Source organism: Monodelphis domestica, chromosome 5 (assembly GCF_027887165.1).
Source record: "Monodelphis domestica isolate mMonDom1 chromosome 5, mMonDom1.pri, whole genome shotgun sequence".
Classification (NCBI taxonomy): Eukaryota; Metazoa; Chordata; class Mammalia; order Didelphimorphia; family Didelphidae; genus Monodelphis; species Monodelphis domestica.
Window position 1 is genome coordinate 126,518,073 of NC_077231.1, and position 21,736 is coordinate 126,539,808.

Consider the following 21,736-nt stretch of genomic DNA (forward strand, 5'->3'; position numbering starts at 1 on the left):
TACCTTGTGGTACTCCTCCTTAAGGCTGAGTCATTCTCTCACAGGTCTAAAAGTCAATATATATGAACAGTTTTCATAAGAAGAAACAGAAACTCTCAAGTCAAATAAAAAACTTTAAAATCACTAATATTCAGAAAGATGTACATAAGCAATGTTGAGGTGTCTGCTCAAAAGTATTCAGTTATCAAAGATGATAAAATCTGGGAAAATTTATTAGTAGAGTTCTAATGTGGGAAGAGAGGTGTTACTGTTTCATTACTGGAGGAACTGTAAAATGATTCCAGAATGGAAAACAATTCTGGAATTATGCATAAAAAGTTATTAAATTCCTCATAACCTTTGACTCAGAAATCCCAGGACTGAGCTTATTCCCCAGGAAACAAGAAACAAACTATGTACAAAAATACTCACAGCAACATTATTTGCAATAGCAAAAACTGGGAATAAAAGTATGCACTTAACCACAAATTGCGTATGGATATAATGAAATATAATAAAAGACAACATGTTAAGGTCAAGGAATAAGAATTTGATACCAAATTATTAAGGTTAAAAGGCATCCTTTCATTCTGTTAAAAAATGACAAATGTGGAAAGTGATGCATGCCATCAGTCATACTCATTCCACTACATAATTTTTATTAAGCTTTCAGCAGTGTGCTAATGCCTATGATATGATTTCTATGTGAAGACAAAATATATTGAGAAGCTCAATCAATCAATCAGGCATCAATAAGGCAATTAATAAGTATTCATTAAGTTCCTGCTATGTGCCAAAGGGAGGCAGCTGGGTGACTGAGTGGATAGAGCACTGGGTCTGGTGTCAGGAAAACATGATTTCAAATCCAGCCGCAGACACTAACTAGCTGTGTGACCTTGGACAAGTTGCTTAATCCTGTTTCCCTCAGTTTCTTCATCTATAAAATGAGCTGGAGAAGGAAATGGTAAACTAGTCTCTTTGCCAAGAAAGCCCCAAATGGGGTCAAAAGAGTCAGACATGACTGAAAAACCACTGAACAACAGCAACATAACTTGTATAAAGGCAATCCAGTGGCCCAATGGATAGAAAGCCAGGCCTAGGGTCAGGAGGACTTGGGTTCAAATCTGACCTGAAACAATTCCTAGCTGTGTGGCCCTGGGCAAGTCACTTAATACCAATTGCCTAACCTTTGCCATTCTTCTGTCATAAGAGTTGGTTCTAGGCCAAAAAGTAAGGTTTTAAAATAAATAAATAAAATTTAAATATGCAGAATTCTGGTAAATTTGGGAGGATTTCGTATGAACTAATGCTCTCGGAGAAACCAGAGAAAAAAATTTACATATCTACTACAACAAAAGAAAGGAAAACCACATAACTGAAAGACTTCAGAATGCATCTCAATGCCATTTTCAATAATGATTCAAGGGACTGATGTAGACTCAAAAAGATGAGGGACTCAAAGTGAAATGCCATTTTTAGGTATGAAAATTTTATTTATTTTCTTTTTGGGCTTTGTTGTTATTAAAGAGGAGGATTCTCTTGGTGTAGAGAGCAAAGGGAGAGTCATTGGAAAGTAACAAAGATTTCCTTTTTTAAAGAGAAGCAACAAAATATCTTTAAAACAAAAAAGCATGTCAAAGATTCAAAGAACTAGGAAAAATGGAGTATAAAACATTTTTCTAGTATCTTTTCAATAAAGATCTTTAACAAATATAGCTTCACATTTAAGGACAGGAATTTTAGCTACATTCAAGTTGTCAGCAAGTAGCCAGTCAGCACTTCTGTTATCTAACCAGTCCAGCTTGGTTTCTGCACACTATGATTTACAAGATGGTGGATAACAGACAGCAGTAACAGAAGGGGAGTTTGGAAAATTCATTAAACTTCTAATAACCAAAGAATAATCTCCTCTTTGAAATTAAACTTCACATGGAAATTTATTCATCTCATATATACACATACACACACTGATTGAGGATTTCCTAGGATTAACAGAAAAATCCAAGCAATTCTTCCTTCCAGAACTAATTATATATGTTATTTTTTCTGCCATTTTTTAAAAACCTAAGCAACTGTCCAAAATAGAGAGTTTGGAAAGAATGGTCTCAAGTTTTATGCTTTGCAAAACTAAGGTACTTTATCATTCTTAGAAATTAAATGTATCTACAACCAATTAACCAACTCTCATGAATCTGTCTTGTAAATAAACAAGTAACTATCTCTTACATCATGATAAAGCTCAACAATTAGCCACATTCTTTTTACCCTTGACATTACAACATAGAAATTATCATGCTGGTTTACTGAAATAAAGTGAAAAATTTATCCATGTCACATTCAAGTACTAGCTAACCTTTGCCAAAAATCTCTACAGGTTTTATATTATCTACATTTATATCTGACTATAAGACAAAAATACTCAATTACAAGGGCCTGAAATATAGACCATTCATAAGGAGTGCTCAGCTTCATTTTGGTTAGTCATCTACTTATTTACCTGTCACTAAGGTAACAAAGAATCTAGCTCACATATTCGATAGAAGCAAGCAATACTGCACTATATGTGGACACAAAATTTCTTTAAAGGCATAATGACATGTAATTTGAGTAAGTACAAGCTATTGATAAATGGAAAGTTGACTACTTTGCCATACAATAATTCAAATAAAGGCATGTCAAGGTGAATTAAAGTTCTAGTCATTTTGATGAAGTTTAAAGGCTCTAAGAAGAAAAAGATTTTTGCAAACACGCTTTCTAGTCATTAAACAAGGAACTAAATATGTAAGCAATTCAGTACACAGAAGGTCATATGTCCAGTTTTTTCATTTAAGCTACTCAGGGGAAAAGAAACTGTCATAAGCAACCCTAACATATGAAATACCATCAGCCAATGTTTCTATCCAAACAGTAATGACCACTCGGGACTAACTATACTCAAGGTACAGATTGTAGGAAGGAAATTCTGCCAGTACCATCTGGCCAGGACTGCTTTCTTACCAACTTAGCATTGCTATTTCCCTGTTGGAAACAACAGCTACGTTGGTGGGCACTTGGGTTGGCAACAAAAATGAAAGGTCACATGGAAAAAACATCAGTAGGAAGTAGGATAAGAACAACATAAGGGAAGAAAAAAATTCAACAGTAGGGAAAAAAAGAGAATTTAGGCAAAGGAAAAGTGAACAAAAACACTCATTCAAGTTTTACTAAAATAGCTATCTATCAATTATCTAGGTGAAAGAAACAAAGAACTAAAATGCTGAACAAAACAAAGAGGGAAAGGCTACATGATTTTTTTAAACAGTAAAGAAAAAACTAATAATTAACAGAAGTGAAAAGACAACTGCATTTATTTTAGCATAAAGTTCTAAACTAAATCAGTTCTTCAGATCTTTTCCCAAGGAAGAAATCCATCACAATAATAATAGCAATTAATATTTATATAGTGTTTTATATTTGCAAAGTGCTTTCAAATACTATCTTATTTTATCCTCAATAACCCAGGAGGTTCTATTATCTCCGTTTTACAGATGAAGAAGTAGAGGCAGGCTGAACACTTGTTAAGTGATTTGTTTGATATGAACTTCTAACAGAATCAAGAAACTAGTAAATATCTGAGGCTACATTTGAACAAAAGTCTTCCCCAAATATTTCCTTCTGTTCCCCATCCCCCATTCACTTGCTGTTTTATTCTTAATCAGACATCTATATATTTCCTTCCACTAATATTCTGCTGAGCTATCAAACTTGAAAAGATTTTCAAAATTTCCATCTTGAAGGATGCTATATAAAATTCCTCACCACTTTTTTAGTGCTGAATTCAATAAATGAACTGTGAGTTCATCAAGGTGGCCATTTACTCCATCAGTGCAGAAGGTCACCCACCCATCTCTTCTCATCCCATATAAGTCTTGTCCACAGAAACATTTATATAACACACTAATGGTCTTCTAGGTCTTTTTGCATTTCATGAAATACACTAGGACAGTCCGGCTATCTTATCCTGTATTGTTCACTCTCATCCCATGACTGGTTTACCACTTTCTCTGACAATACATCTCTTTAATGAAATGTCTTATACCACTTTTTGAGTATGTCATAAAACCACTATAAATATGCTTCTGCTTACTAGTGCAAATAATGCCAATAATCTGTCCAAAATTCATTGAGTCACCCACACTTCTGATTCCTTGGAAACTCAAGTATTCTAAGATTCACAAACAGAGGGTCACTAAAAGGACATTTTTTGTTGAAAATTGGCTATTGGTTCTAGAGGACAGCTTAATGGGGTACTGTACTAAACTATATCTAGCTACAGAATATAAAAGAGCCATCTAAATGAAATCCATAATTATTCAAAAGGCCAAAAACTTACAAGAAAAACAAAAAGCATAAAACTGATGCCTATTTTCTATTACATGACATTCACTTAGTTTTGGGGAAAAAATAATTATTCTGCCCACTACATACAAAACATTAAGCTGATTGTGAGAGATACAGGGATCTAAAATGGAAAAAAAAGGAAAAGAAAAAAAGAAACTCTTGTAATTACTAAGGCACTTGCATTTTACTAGGTTATATAGCACATAAACAAATAAGTTCATTTCAAAGAAAATTGGAACAAGAGAGATTATTAACAGGAAATAGGAAATGGATCAAAGAAGGCTTCATGGAAGTGGAAGCACCTGAGCTGAGCTTTGAAGAAGACAAGAATTCTGAGAAACACTAAATGAACATCTTAATGCAAACACCAACAACATGGAAATGGGTTCTGATCAAGGACACATGTAATACCCAGTGGAATTGCACGTCAGCTATTGGAGGGGTGGAGGGAGGGGAGGGAAAAAGAGAATATGAATTTTTTAACCAAGGAATAATGTTTGAAATTGACCAAATAAAATTTTAAAAAATAATAAATTTTTAAAAATAGAATTCTGAGAAACAAAGGAAGTCTAAGGGGTTTTAGTTTCTCCTGGAGGCAATGAAGAGCCATTGATGGTTTCTGAGCAGAGGAATAACCTAGCCACATCTGTCATTAGCAAGACCATCTTGTCAACTATTGGGGTGAGGGGAGAGACTGAACAGAGATAGAAGAAACTAAAAGCATGAAAACTAGTTAGGAGGCTATTAAGGCAGTTCAAATGATTGAATTAAGATGATGGGTAATTGAATATAAAAAGGGGAACATGGAGCTTGATGACCAAATCGATTGAATTAATACATATTAATATTAATGTTTGTGACAGATCCTACAGAAAAATGAATAAGCTAGGCTTAGTAATTGAGAAATTTTAAATGCTTTTTTTTTTTATTTAAACCCTTACCTTCCATCTTAGAATCAATACTAGGTATTGGTTCCAAGGCAGAAGAATGGTAAAGGCTAGGTTATGGGGATCAAGTGACTTGACTAAGGTCACACAGCTAGAAAGTATATGAGGCCAGATCTGAGGCCCAGAGACTGGAGGTCCTGGGAAGAGGACCTCCAGTCTCTGGGCCTGGCTCTCAATCCACTGAGCCACCCAGCTATCCCCTAAAATGCTTTTTTAAAGATCCTAAACACCATAAAAGTAAATAAGAACATCTTCTATTTGGACAGTTCTTTATACTCTTTCACATTCATTTATATCATACTTTCATTTATACTCTTACATCCATTATATCATTTCAGCCTCACAATAATGTTGTAAAAGAGGATGGATGGGTATTAATATCTCTATTTTAGAGATGGAGAAACCTAACATAACTTGGTAAATGATCTCCTAACTCAGTTTTCTATTACCATCTGCTAATGATTTTCACATGTGAGACATAAAAGTACTTACCTTAAAAATGAAAATATGGCTCCTATTCCTGGTCCACAAAGTCTATCTCTTACATTCAATGATGAATTAATAGATGACCTGCACAAAAAAGTGAAAATTCATAAGTTTCAGCATTTTAAAGTACAGATCAATTATCCTTTCAAACATTTTTGTTCTTTTATTATATCCTAAAAATAATGATTTTTGGTCACTCTGCCTTGGATGGCAAAAATCTCTAATATACTATCCATTTGGAAAGTCTTACAGACCACAAAGTAACTTCAACCAAATCATCTCCTTTTGCTTTATTTAATAATACCAAAAACTACTTTAAAGATACAAGTTTTAAATAACACTTTCAAACTTCAAAGTAGACAAGATTTTAGCTCCTTGTATTCAGATAATTATATTTAATTACACATTATACATACATGTTGCCTTTTTAGGTCATACATTACTAAATGAGACCTACTTTAAATATTATTTTGATGACCAATAATCAGTAAGGTTCATTATAATCATAAAAATAATTTTGTATTTTGGTATGACACACATTGATAAATTGCATTTTCAATAAATATTTACCAGGTTGTTTTAAAAGCAAAATATACACACACAATGAAAAATAGGTATGGAATTATCCATGGAATGCAGGGACAATATATGATGCTTAAATAACCCACATTTTCTCCATAGGACTATTTAAAGAGATAGTAATAACTATGTCAAAAGCCAATTCCTTTCATGATGCTATAATGTAGAGGTCTCAGATAATCTCTATCTCTGGAATCATTTCCAATATATGATACTGGTTGTGCTCAAGCTAAACTATGGAAACATCAAGATCAATGCACTGACTCTTAATTAAAATCTAACACAGGAATAAATTATCTGCACAGAGTTCATTTCTTCAGCAACCTCAAGTATCTGAACTATGGACGAAAAAAAAAACCTAAGAAACATACAGAAACAATCCATGGGCTGAGAAAATGGATGTTATAAAGTTCATGTATTAATTTCAGTCAATTTAATTGCAGTATAACCAATTAGATCCTCCCTCAGAACTTAATTTACACAAAATCCAATTGATATTGTTTTACATATCTGATATATAGAATAGTATCATAGAGCATCTAATTACATGAAGCAAATAACAAGTAGAAATGAGGGCTGCCACAGGCAAGGGAACATAGATGGGAGAGGTGTCCAGAAACATGGAGGCTATAATGACATCTCAAACAGGGAAGAGAAAAATATTCATTAAAAAAAGCCTATGGAGAGTTGTGTCACTTTTTTCTCTTTATTTTTCTTCATCTTTATTCTTTTATTTTTTTAGGTTTTATAACTTCAAATAAATAAAATCTACTTATTACTCAAAGAAATAAGCCATTTTCTAGTGGAATAATTCTTGTTTTCAGGACCTCCCTAGAGAAGAAAGTATTATTCTGTACTCCTCCTAATGGGGTAGGAAGAAGGATGCAGAAAATAAGACATTATTGATTCAAACTGAGATAGAAAGCTGATAATCAGTAGTTGATACCGTTCTTGGAAGCAGAGGCCAGGGCTGACCAATGCAATGCAGAAGAACAATACACTCATCACAAGAAATCCATGAAGCTGGATATCAGGAGATGATCATCTGAACAATGGACAGCATCTACCCAGAATTTCAAAATGAGGTTCTAAAGGGGTAATCTTTGTGCCAAGGCACAGACTCTCCAGTTGCAGTTGAAGCTAAGCATAGTTGACATCTCTTCCTCAGACAATTCAAAATCAAACACTTGAAAGTTCTCAGGATTTCTGTGATGGGGTGAATGACTTCAAATTTATAACCTCTTTTCTCTCTTTGTGGAACCTAATAAGAATCTGTGCTGTAGTTTTTTGTGCTTTGATGCAATGGCCTGGATCATGGGGTCATTAAGAGGGAAGGGTCCTCTGGTTTGGCTCATGGATGATCTGGAGAACCAAAGGGGACTACAGGCTGTCACCTTGCCTTTGGACTGGCAATACTCAATCAGCTTCTCTTAGTGAGATATGGTTGGCATTCAATCTGGTTAGCTGCTGATCTTAGTTTGGCTAAGATATTCTCAGTCTAGAGTATAAATCCAATCCCCTACTCAGATAAAAAAGCAGCAAAATCCAGAATGAAGGAAAAATATACAATTTAGAAAAGATAACGGAGGCGGAGTCAAGATGGCTGCTTAGCAAGCTGCAAAAGTTCAGACCTCACGGAAGACCCTTCCTTACCGATTACAGACTGAATGCTCCTAAGGCACCAAAATTCAAGCTGAGCAACAGGACAGAGGTGGGGAACCCTCCTTCTGGACTCAAATCAAAAGGTACGCCCCCCAAAAGCCAGAACCCGAGAATACTCGGGTCTAAGGGGAAGGCAGAGGGAAGGTCCCAGGACCCCTCCCCTCAACCCAGAGGGCTAAGCCCCCAGCGGCAGCGGAGCACCTCTGAGTGGGCAAAGGTGCTGGTTTAGAGGGTCTACATTGTGAGCAGCGGGGAGCCAGGCACCGAGTGTCCAGCGTGGACAGCGGGGAGGAAGCCAGGGAGAGACTGGGGCAGTGGCTGGGTCCCTCCATCAGGCTCCAGTCTCACCATTGCCTCGGGGCACATCCAGACCAATCCAGTTGAACATAACTCCATCAGGACTCTTCAGAGCTCAGGGAGGCAGGCAAAGGCACTGGTGCACCTTGCAGATAGTGGAGAAGCAGCTGGAAAGAACTGGAGAGAGCCTGGCGGCCCAGCCTTCCAGGAGTCTTCAGCCTCAGAGCACATACTGCCCAACCCAGTTGTACTTAATCTGATCAAAAGCCTCCAGAGGACAGGGAAGCTAACATTCCTCCCCTAGAGACTGTACTAAGAGATCTGACAAAGCTCCAAGAGGGGAGACTGACAACTCCAAAACAAAAACAAAAAAAAAATGAGAGGAGCAAGAGCACAGACAAATATGGGGAGCAACAAAGGGCTAAACCTGAGCAAACAACAGAAAAAGAAGAAAGAAATTACAATAGACAGCTTGTGCACAGGTAATGAGCAAAGAGCGAACGAAACAGAGGGGGAGAGATCAGCAAAGGAAAAATCAGAAATTCCAGTGAATTGGATACAGGCTTTAGAAGAACTCAAAATGCAATTCAAAACACAATTAAGAGAGGCTGAAGACAATTGGGAAAAGAACTTAAAAACTAAGATAAGTCATCTGGAAACAGAGGCACTTGAACTAAAACAAGAAAATGGTGTCTTGAAAGCCAAAATCAACCAGCTAGAAAATGAGGCAAAGGAGATGAAAGATGAGGTGAAGAAGATGAAAGATGAGAAAAAAGGAGATGAAAGACAAGGTAAAGAGGATTAAAGATGATCTCCAAAGAAAATCAGACCAAAAGGAAAAGGACGACCAAAAAACTAAGGATGAAATCCAGTCTTTAAGAACCAGAATACAACAAGTAGAATCAAGTGACCTCACAAGGCAGCAGGACACTATAAAACAAAACCAAAAGAATGAAAAAATTGAGGAAAATATGAAGCATCTCATTCACAAAACAGAGGACTTAGAAAATTGTTCAAGGAGAGACAATTTAAGAATCATTGCCCTACCAGAAGATCATGACAAAAGAAAAAACCTGGACATTATTTTACAGGAAATTATTAAAGAAAACTGCCCTGATATCCTAGAACAAGAGGGAAAAGTGGAGATTGATAGAATCCACAGATCACCTTCTGTACTTAATCCCCAACTGACAACACCCAAGAATGTTATAGCCAAATTCAAGAACTATCAGACCAAAGAAAAGATATTACAAGCTGCCAAGAAGATACCAAGGAACCACAGTGAGGATAACTCAGGATCTGGCTGCATTCACAGAAAGGCATGGAATATGATATTCCAGAAAGCAAGGGAACTAGGTGTACAACCAAGAAAAGGTAACAATACAATGAATCAAAAATGGTTGAAAAATACTCAATGAAAGTGAAGCAAAGAAGTAAATTCTAGGGGATCTTCATAAATGATCATGGAAGAATAGCATGAAATGCTAGATTTATTTTTTAAAAGAAAAAATAGTCAATATTCATTAAAATAAAAAGGTAGAATGGAATTAGAACTCTCTAAGAAGAAATTTTTTTTTAAAAAAGGCAAACAAGAGAGAAGGCAATTGAGAACTTATGATGGAGAATCCCTACCAAGAAAAGGGAAGGGAGAGTTAGAATTGAAAGGGCAGTTTTAAAATCTTTCCCTTCCCAAAGGTCTGACATGTATACTATTCTGTGTTCACCTAATTTACTTATAGTTTCCTTCTTTATATTCTTCTTTATATTCAAGTCATTCACCCATTCTGAGTTTATCTTGGTGTAGGGTGTGAGGTGTTGATCCAAACCTAATCTCTCCCACACTGTCTTCCAATTTCCCAGCAGTTTTTATCAAATACTGGATTTTTGTCCCAAAAGCTGGGATCTTTGGGTTTGTCAAAGACTGTCTTACTGAGGTCATTTACCCCAAGTCTATTCCACTGATCCTCCTTTCTGTCTCTTAGCCATTACCAAATTGTTTTGATGACTGCTGCTTTGTAATATAGTTTGAGATCTGGGACTGCAAGGCCACCTTCCTTTGTATTTTTTTCATGATTTCCCTGGATATCCTTGATCCTTTATTCTTCCAAATGAACTTTGTTATGATTTTCTCTAATTCAATAAAATAGTTTTTTGGTAGTTCAATGGGTATGACACTAAATAGATAGATAAGTTTGGGTAGGATGGTCATTTTTATTATGTTAGCTCGTCCCACCCATGAGCAATCAATGTTTTCCCAATTGTTTAGATCTATTTTTAATTGTGTGGAGAGTGTTTTATAGTTGTGGTCATATAGTTCCTGTGTTTGTCTCGGCAGATAAATTCCTGAGTCTTTTATATTGTCTCGGGTGACTTTAAATGGAATATCTCTTTCTAATTCTTGCTGCTGAACTGGGTTGGAGATATATAGAAATGCTGATAACTTATGCGGGTTTATTTTGTATCCTGCAACTTTGCTAAAGTTGTTGATTATTTCGATTAGCTTTTTGGTTGATTCCCTAGGATTCTTTAAGTAAATCATCATATCATTCGCAAAGAGTGACAGCTTGGTCTCCTCATTGCCAATTTTAATACCTTCAATTTCTTATTCTTCTCTAATTGTTACTGCTAGTGTTTCTAGTACAATATTAAATAATAAAGGTGATAATGGGCATCCTTGTTTGACTCCTGATCTTATTGGGAAGGCTTTGAATTTTTCCCCATTGCAGATGATGTTTGCTGATGGTTTTAGGCATATACTGATTATTATTTGTAGGAAAGGCCCTTCTATTTCTATACTTTCTAGTGTTTTCAATAGGAATGGGTGTTGTATTTTATCAAAGGCTTTTTCTGCATCTACTGAGATAATCATGTGATTTTTGTCGGTTTGCTTGTTTATATGGTCAATTATGTGGATGGTTTTCCTAATATTGAACCATCCTTGCATTCCTGGTATGAATCCTACCTGATCATAGTGAATTCCTTGTGATGACTTGCTGGAGTCTTTTTGCTAGTATCCTATTTAAGACTTTTGCATCTATATTCATTAGGGAGATTGGCCTATAGTTTTCTTTCTCTGTTTTTAACCTGCCTGGCTTTGGGATCAGTACCATGAAGACTTAGAAAGTGTCACAAAATGCAAAATAAATAATTTTGACTACATCAAATTAAAAAGGTTTTGTACAAACAAAACCAATGTAACTAAAATTAGAAGGAAATCAACAAATTGGGAAACAATCTTCATAACAAAAACCTCTGAAAAAGGTATAGTTACTCAAATCTATAAAGAGCTAAACCAGTTGTACAAAAAACAAGCCATTCTCCAATTGAAAAATGGGCAAGGGGCATAAATAGGCAATTTTCAGTTAAAGAAATCAAAACTATTATTAAGCACATGAAAAAGTGTTCTAAATCTCTTATAATCAGAGAAAATACAAATCAAAACAACTCTGAGGTATCACCTCACACCTAGAATATTGGCTAACATGACAGCTATGGAAAGTAATGAATGCTGGAGGGGATGTGGCAAAGTGGGGACACTAATTCATTGCTGGTGGAGTTGTGAATTGATCCAACCATTCTGGAGGGCAATTTGGAACTATGCCCAAAGGGCGATAAAAGACTGTCTGCCCTTTGATCCAGCCATAGCACTGCTGGGTTTGTACCCCAAAGAGATAAGGAAAAAGACTTGTACAAGAATATTCATAGCTGCGCTCTTTGTGGTGGCCAAAAATTGGAAAATGAGGGGATGCCCTTCAATTGGGGAATGGCTGAACAAATTGTGGTATATGTTGGTGATGGAATACTATTGTGCTCAAAGGAATAATAAAGTGGAGGAATTCCATGGAGACTGGAACAACCTCCAGGAAGTGATGCAGAGTGAGAGGAGCAGAACCAGGAGAACATTGTACACAGAGACTGATACACTGTGGTACAAGAGAATGTAATGGACTTCTCCAGTAATGGCTTTACAATGTCCCTGAACAACCTGCAGCCATCTATGAAAAAAAAAAACTATCCTCAAGCAGAGGACAAACTGAGGGAGTAAAAACACCGAGGAAAAGCAACTGCTTGACTACAGAGGTTGAGGGGACATGATGGAGGAGAGAAGCTAAATGAGCGCCCTAATGCAAATACCAACAACAAGGAAATGGGTTCAGAGCAAGGACACATGTGATACCCAGACGAATTGCCCGTCAGCCAGGGAACGGGTGGCAGGGGGTGGGGGTGGGGGGGGGAAGAAAATGACCTGTTTCCAATGAACAATGTATGAAAATAACCAAATAAAATAATGTTTAAAAAAAAAAGAAAGGGTGGTTTTAAAAGAAAATTAGCTTTGAAGATAAAATGAACCAAGATAATCAAAGGATAGTAAGTCTCCCAAGAAAACATGGAAGGAAGGAAGGAAGGAAGGAAAGGCGGAACGAAGGAAGGAAAGGAGGGAGGGAAATAACTTGCCCAAATTCATGCAGATAGTATATGTCTGAACATAAGCATGGAAAAATAGAAAAAATGTACATAGCTCAGCAAAATCCAGAGAAAAATCTGAAGTTTAACTCACAAAAAAAAAAAAACATAGTAATCAAACTTTAGACCTTCATCATCAAACAAAAATGCTGCAGGCAGGAGAGAGTCATTTACCTACCAATGAGTGGGTAATCATTTATAAGGGGGAAAAAAGAAGAAACTGGAATATAGTCTTCCAAAAAGCAAACAAGATCATATCATAATATAACCTACAAGAACTGAGATTAATCCATTTTTAAATGTGCTTTCAGTAAGAGGAAGAACATTTGAGACATTCTTCCAACAAAAAATAGGTGAACAAAGCATTTAAGCTATAAGCATATCAAACAAAAGAAACACAAGAAAGGTAACTAAGTACAGCTAGCAACAACAAAAACAAAAATAAGAAACGAAATTAATACTCTCACTTTTCTGGAGCTACACAATGCTACTATTTAACAATAACTTTTAAACCCAATTGTCTATCACCAATAAAAGAACGAAAGAACATGTAAGGACAAAAGAATTAAAGATACAATAAGATTAGGTCAGAAAGAAGGAAGGAGAAATAAGTAAACCAAGGTTTGAAGGAAAGTTTCCTCTTAGCACTGGAGAGAAGCTGCTTGGAAAACTTGAGATTAAGAGGACAGAGATCATCAGTTTTTCATTCAACTACTCAGCCTAAGGAACTTGGGAATGGGGAAAAGATCATTGTGGATAAGGGAACAGGGTAGAAAGAAAGTGCCGGGGCTGGGGGAAGGGAGGAAGTGGGCATCAGATGAACTTCCCTCTTATCTAACAAATGAAGATTGAAAATACACAAAAACACAGTTTGGTTCAAAAAGACAACAAACTCAAGAGTGAAACATAAAGAATAGAAGGGAAGATGGTTAGAGTGATATTAATACCAGAGAGGGAAAAGTAAAAAACAAACAAACTTCTTGGTATTGAATAGGGGATTCAAAGGGAAAGAAGGGGGGATCTAAAAAAAAGGTCTTAAAAAGATATAAATTGAAATTATAGAAATAACAAACAGACATGCTAGAGACAATGATAATAATGGAACAACACAACATAAATTTAGAGACACAGCTAAGGCAAACTTCAAAGTAAAAATTATGCAACTATACCAAGGATCTATCATTCATTAATAGACAAAACTATAGGATTAGAAATTCCTACCACTAAGGAAGACCATAACCCATTTGTATTTACTCATGTAGTCTAAAAAAGTTGCCTGAGACATATAAAGGTTAAGTGAATTGTTCAGGATCACACAGCCAGTAAGTGATAAATACATAATTTGACCCCAGATCTCCCTGACTGATCTAAAGACACTATTCACAAGGCAATGCTGATGCTTAAGGAAAAATAAGATGATTAGATAGATAGATAGACAGACAGACAGACACAGACAGGCAGACAGACAGACAAATAAACAGGCAAATAGATAAAATGTTTCAGAAGATATATAAATGTTACAGGTCCTCCTATCTATCACACACGAAAGTCTAACAGCTAATTGGTCTATGTTCTCCTGAATACATAGGACCACTGAAAAGTACCCCCATCTCAAGGCATTATGAAGCACACAATCAGTTCCCAAGCTGTATAATTAAAAACAGTTACATTCCAGGCTATAAATCTAAGGAAGTTCAACTCTCATTGGCTTGTTTCTCCATCTCCTACTGATAACATCCTCTATCAGGGATAGGCTGAAACAATTTAATTTGGTTAGTGAAAGTATGACGTATTAGAGTATAGTATACCACTTACTTCTCTGCTGCAACCCCAAAGCAAAATAATTTCCTTTCTTTTTTACCTCTCAAGAGAGAAACAACCTAGAAGTCCAGTGTCTTATCAAAAACCTCCCATGTGCCGATTTCAAGTGAGTAGAACACCGGTCGCTTAATTCCTAAAAAGATGCCACACAAGAAATGGAAAGCAATGGAGGAGTACAGCATTTTTGGTAATAGTTATGTATACAGTATGTATGTCTGTGTGTATCTGTGTGTGTGTGTGTGCATATAAATGATAGTAAGCTCATGATCTCTAGGTTCCCAAGGACCAAGGAAAATTACATAATTCAGTCACCTGACTTGAATTTTTATATGTCTGACAACCTTAGCAATGGAAATATCTGGCAACTGACTAGGAGGTGCCCAGTAGTCATGTTCTCCTTCAATATGATTCTCCCTTCTTGGTCAAGACCAGTCTTCACAAGCCAGGACTTGAAAGGTAGAAAGAGGTTAAATGAGAAGTCAATCCTTCCTCAAAGCTCCATAACTCACCATGGAATTACCACTGAACAACTGAATTGATTGTTTCATTACAGAAGAAATCAAACTCAAGAATAGTTCCTCCTTTTTGAAGCAGAATTAAGAGTAATGAATATTTGAGGAAGCCAACTGCAACTTATAATAATATGAATCTTTGGGGAAATTCATTCCCCACCAAGGAGCTTGAGGAGTGACTCTAAGGATATTATTTTCCACTCTCTCTAACACAATTCTCTGGCTCCTACTAGGAAAACACAGCAACTTAAGAACCTTTTTGTTCTCCTGGTTTGCCAAGGGGATCTCACTCTCAGGACCAGCACAGACTTAACTACTTGCATATATGTGACACTTATTAATCAGAACTTCACAAACCAGATAATGTCTGTACTAAAGTAATTCATTAATTTAAAAGATCCCTGATTGGCAGTAAGTCTTTAAAACGAATCACTTCCAAATACACATTTTCCAAGTTTAGGTTTTTATATATTAGTTTTTCTCAGTGTAGAGCACATATTCTCACAGTCCAGAACCTATACACTCTTTTTTAATGCTCGCCAAGTAGAAACATCCTGTAATTTTCTTTTGTCATGTTATGGTAGAATTTCACACAAGGTAATTTTATTTTTAGTACCTTTTTCAAGGGAAATATATCTAGTTATAAATATATGTTTAATATATGTTATATATATTTATATATATATATATAAATATATGTTATAAATATATATTTAATAGGGCTTAGTATTAAAAACAATAAAGCCTCATGACAATTCAATGTATAAAGTCTCAATCATGACTAAAATAGATCTTATATTGTTTTTGATCTCATGATAACTCAAGATATTTTTGATATCAAGAGAATCATGTAACCATTCATCTCTTTCATTTAACAGGATTGTGTTAGAATATCTAAGAAAGATTTTCCGACCTTGTTATCATTCTCCAAAATCCCCAGGTTCCTAAATTGAGCTCATCCTTAGCCCTTCTCTCTCAACTCCAACCAATAATAAAGTCCATCTTACACAGTGTCTTTTGCATCTATGAAAATGCTTCTGGCAATGCCAAAGGCAGAAAAAACCAAAATCCCATTTGGCTTTTACATTATTACATTGTATTTTATGTAAAAACATCACCTGAGGTTTTCTCCTGCCTGCTTTAGTTTCCTTATTGCATTAAAAAGCAGAATCTTGGAAAAAGAAACAAAAGAAAAATACAATTTAAGTTGATTTGGATGTGGCATTTGAAATTCCTTGGTTCCTGAATTGTGCTGAGACAGATATATGCAGGGCTCAAGTAGGTCAAAGTACATTTCCTATGACAACCTACAAGCAACAAGTAACTTAAAGAACATCAAGGAAATGTATTATGAAAAAGAAAATGGGATAATCATATTGAGCAAATGAAGGGTAACACAGGAACAGTTACTGTACTCATATACATGAAATGGAAAAAAAAACTGAGAACACTTTGAAAAATGGTGGATTCATCCTCTGTAGATGTGGAAGAACATGGCTAAGAATCTCACAGAAGAAGCATATATGGGTTATAATCAGGAAAGATCCAATGAATGAGAAGATAGGTCCAGTTTTGCTTTCAAATAACACAGTATGGAGTTGTAGAAAGCCTATTGACGAGTCAGAGGTTCCTGGTTCAAATACAAGTTATTCCATTTTCTAACTTAGTGACCTTAGACAAGGGAGTTAATGTTTCTGGGCCCTCGGTTTCCTCAACAATATAATGAGAGATTGGACTAGATGCCTTCTAATTTCCCACTCATCTCTAAAAATATAATGTAAAGATATAATATTTCTCAAATGTATTTTCCCCTCATTGCACAATATTATTTACCATGAAGAACTGAAGTGCATGGAAGTTAGCAATAGATATTCCCTGTAGATGAAATTCCATGCCCATTATCTAGAAATTCTTTGGGATTCCTCTGTCTCTCCTTCCCCTCCCCCCCTTCTTTGTTTCTTCAAGGCTTAAAGTAGGGGGGCAGTAATGCCCCGATACACCCTTCTGAGAACCATTTAATCTCTGATTTCCTCTCAGGACTCACCACTACCACTTTTGTTCAGCAACCAGAATACTGTAATAGCCTCTAGAATCTTTTAGTATCAGTAGGTTACGCCCACTAACCCTGGATGTCCTACAGGGCTTTGTTCCTGTCCCTCTTCTCTTCTTGCTTGATTCTCTAGGATCATCAGGAGGTGTCATAGTTGGGAGGAAGCTTACTTTATAGCAACAAAGAGCGAAGGTGAATGTGTCTAAGTAGCCCCTCATCAAAGAAGGGGGGGAGGGGAGTAGTCCCACTGAGGTCTTTCATAGGACAAGGATTTTAAATTCTAACCTCCTGGGGCTCCCAAGGAGGGGAGGTCCTGGCTAGTGGGCCAGGAACAATAAGTAGGTGGTGGTACAGGGCCATTCAGTCTGATCTCTCTGCAGCCTTTGACACTCAGTCATTCTCTTCTACCCACTACTCTCCTTTAGGTTTTCTGAATCCCATTTCTTCTCCTGTCTATCTGAATGTTGCAGGATCTTTATTCAGGTCATACATGCTAATCACTGGAGTCCCACAGGGCTCTGTCCTGAGCCTTCTCTCTTTATTCTATTTCAAACTTGGTGATTTCATCCGTTCCCATGGAATCAATTATCATCTTTGCTGATTATTCTTAAATCTGCTTATCCAGTTCTAACCTCTCATCTGATCTCCAGTCTCACATCCCCAACTGCCTATTAAGCATTTCAAACTGAGTATTCTGCAGACATTTTAAACTCATCATGTCCAAAATTAATGTCATTTATCTTATCCTCTCCCAAACCATTGCCCCTTCCAAACTTCCCTGTTACTGTCAGGCTTACAACCTAGGTGTAATCCTGACTCCTTACTCTCTTACAGCCCTGCCCCTCTTATCCAATTTGTTGCCAAGACCTGCTCAATTTATCTTTAGAACATCTTTCCAAAAGCCCCCTTTCTTGCTCCGACACTGCCACTACCCTACTGCTGTCCTCAGCACCTCATGCCTCTACAATTATAAGTCTGTTGGTAGATCTGCATGCTTCAAGTCTCTCCTCATGGAAGCCAATCCTCCATTCAACTGTGAAATGATTTTCCTAAAGCACAGGTCCATGCTTCACCCCATCCCCATAAATTCCAGTGGTTCCCTACGACCTCTGGAATAAAGAACAGTCTCTGTTATTCACAGGGCTTTATAGCCTAGCCCACCCCAACTTTCTTCTTACATCTTACACCCCACCCCACTCAGTACCCAACCCCATGCACATCAATCCAGTGACAATGCCTTCTTAGCTCAAATCTATCTCTTGGCTCTGAGCATCTTGTCTTGCCATCCCCCATGGCTAGAATGTTCTTTCCTTATCTTTCTACCGGTTGAATTCCCTGGCCTCCCTCAAATCCCAGCTAAAGTCCTACCTTCTCCAGGAAGCCTTTCATGCTCTCTCTTAATTCTAGTGTCCTTCTCTTGTTGATTATTACCTACTTGTTCTTTATAAGATTTGTTTATATAGATTTGTTAACACATTGCAAACCAGACTGTAAGCTCCTCAAAGGCAAAGACTATCTTTTACCCTTCTTTGTATCTTCAGCTATTAGTATAATTTCTGGCACATAGTAAGTGCTTAATAAGTGCTTGCTGATAGGGCAGCTAGAGGGCTCAATGGATAGAGAGCCAGACCTGGAGAAGGGAGGTCCTGGTTTCAAATTTGACCTTCCGTACTTCCTAGCTATGTGACCCTGAGCAAGTCATTTAATAACCTTAATTGCCTAGCCCTTAATGCTCTTCTGCCTTGGAACTGATATTGATTCTAAGACAGAAGGTAAGGGTTTTTAAAAAATGAAAAATGAATGCTTCCTGATTAACTACTAGGCAATGTACACAGCTCCTCCCTCACCAACCAAACTGATGACTCGCTGTTTCCAGGACAAATATGTTCACTTCTACTTTGCACACTTGAGAAACATACATGTCATAGAAGATAAGAGTCTACCAGCCTTTTCAGTCAAGAAGACTTGGATTCAAATCCTGTCTTGTGACACAAATCCTGACTTTGTGACAACATACGCTTGGACAACTCAATACTCCAGAAAACCCTTAAGCTGCAGAGGAATAACAGATCTTTTATCAGTAGAAGGCGTTTCCATGCAAAGGATTTAGCACAGCAATAAAACCACTGGTCCAAAAGAAAGAACAAAGCAAAGCCTATGCTGTTCACGTCATCTGAAATGCTCCTTTCAACCCAACCTTCATTCAAGCTCAAGACAAACCCACTGTGGAAAAACTGCCAATATTATAACTGTGATGCCCTCCCCTGAATATGGATTTTTATTTGAACTACTTTTTGGCTCTTATCAAGGCCACTGATATGGACTAAAGGAGGACTTCCCCTGACTCAGATGCCCATCTAATTAACTTTCTGTTACTGTGAGCTGCTCACCATAACTACTTGAGAAAATAATGCTTTATGGTCTAAGTCTGTACCCAGGGCCCAAGTAAGTTAGGACAGTTGCTCCAGAGGAGAGGGGAGAAATGACATTTCATCATCCCTAAATTGTTATAAATACAAATAAACTATGCCTCGGATTTCTTTGTGAACTGGAAAGGTCTCCAGGAATTAATGCAGAGTGAAAGGAGCAGAACCAGGAGAACATTATACACAGAGACTAATACACTGTGGTACAATCAAATGTAATGGACTTCTCTACTAGCAGCAATGCAGTGATCCAGGACAATTCTGAGGGACTTATGAGAAAGATGCTATCCACATCCAGAGGAAAAACTGTGGGAGCTGAAACACAGAAGAAAAACAGCTGCTTGATCACATGGGTCGATGGGGATGTGATTGGGGTTTTGATGTTAAAGGATCACTCTACTACAAATATGAATATGATATAGAAATAGGTTTTGAACCATGACACATGTAAAACCCAGTGGAACTGCTTGTTAGCTCTGGGAGAGGGGAAAAGAGGGAGGGAAATAGAATGAACCATGTAACCATGCAAAAATATTCTAAATAAGTAAATAAAGTTTAAAAAAAAATATGCCTCAGGCCCATGTCATCAGGAAATGAGAAAACACTTGTACCAGGGGCTATCAAGGGCTATGAATTGCACTCAATGAAGTAAACTGAGGCTTGAAGCAACTTAAAATTTGCAACAATTTTAGCCATCCTGAAATGGAATAGTAGGATCCTCTTTACTACAAGCCTTCAAGAAAAGTCTTAAAAAAATTAAAATGCTTGTTAGGTATATTTTGGAGGAAAGTCTTGCTTGGTACAAATTAAATTCTAGGTATCTTCTAAGAGTCCCTTACAATTCTGAGACTGTCTCTTTCCTACCTCCACTTCATTTCACATGAGTCCTCTTCAAGTACCACATATAAAGGATTACTAGCTATTTCCTGAACTTGGCATTCTACCTCCTATCTTCTGATATTTGCTCAAACATGCCTAGAATACAATACAATCTCTTACTTTTCCTTGTCAGAATTCTTATTTTCCTTCAAAGATTAGCAGTGCTTCCTCTTCCATGAAGCAGAGGATTTCATGATTCTTCCCTTTCCTTTGTCAGTCAATGTTCCCTTCAGGCTCAAATTCTCTTATACTTACTTGATCTTTTTGAAAAAAATTTTTTTTTACCTTTCATCTTAGAATCAATACTACTACGTATTAGCTCCAAGACCAAAGAGCAGTAAAGGCTAGGCAACTGGGGTTAAATGACTTGCCCAAGGTCACACAGCTAGGAAGTGTCTGAAGCCACATTGAACCCAGGACCTCTCGTCTCTGTTTATGTTATAGATCTCATAGATGTATACTTCTAAAAGGCATGAGTTTCTTGCCTCTAAGACAGTGTTCCACTTCCTACTCTGGGACCTTGTTTACTCATTTGGTGGGAAAATTTTAACCAAACCCAATTACTCAAATGTCATTCCATGCCCATTTCATGTCCCTTTCTTCCTTTCCCTAGTTTCTGCCTCTAATTTTGGTAGCTGTGACTTATCAGTCCAAAACAGCTTTCTCTGGCTTTCATTCCCTTGTATGTAATCTTTTCTAATTGGGTCAGTTTTGTGAAGTCATTTAACTTTTGTCCTTTTATATTCAGCTCTTGCTATAGTGATGTCACAGTCTCCTACTCGATAAACTTTAGTGGCTCTCTATTACCTCGAGCATCAAATATAAAATCTTCTATTTGGCTTTTTTCTCAGCAAGAATAACTTTCTTTCCCTTTTTTTGACAGTTTACAAAACACGTAACTTACCTACTTTAGGTAACTTACTTTCTCATACTATTCTTTTAGAAAGCATGGAAGGATACAGATTAGATGTTGCTTTTATGCTTTTTTTTCCCCCTCTGGCTTTTAAAGCCCTTAACCTGGGCCCTTCCTACCTTTCCAGTCTTTATTTTACTCCATATTCTGCAGGCTAGAAATACTGGCCTTCTTGCTATTCCTCAAATGTAATATGGTCTCTAGACTCTGTGCCTTTTTATTGGTTGTCCTCCATGCCGAGAATGCTCTCCCTCATCATCCACATCTCCTGGTTTCCTCTGAGATTCAGCTCAAATCTCCACCTAATGCAAAAGGTCTTTCTTGTTCCTTCCTTACTTCAA

General features: G+C 36.8%; 1 protein-coding gene across 7 annotated transcripts in view; it reads right to left on the bottom strand.

The window, feature by feature from the left end:
* Positions 1-21,736, bottom strand: part of EPS8 (epidermal growth factor receptor pathway substrate 8) — a 262,450-nt gene that overhangs the window by 197,187 nt on the left and 43,527 nt on the right. For all 7 annotated transcript variants that reach the window (XM_056799298.1, XM_056799296.1, XM_007503603.3 and 4 more), the window contains one exon: positions 5,799-5,876. The gene's annotated coding sequence lies outside the window, so the exon portion shown is untranslated. The remainder of the gene's footprint in view (positions 1-5,798; positions 5,877-21,736) is intronic.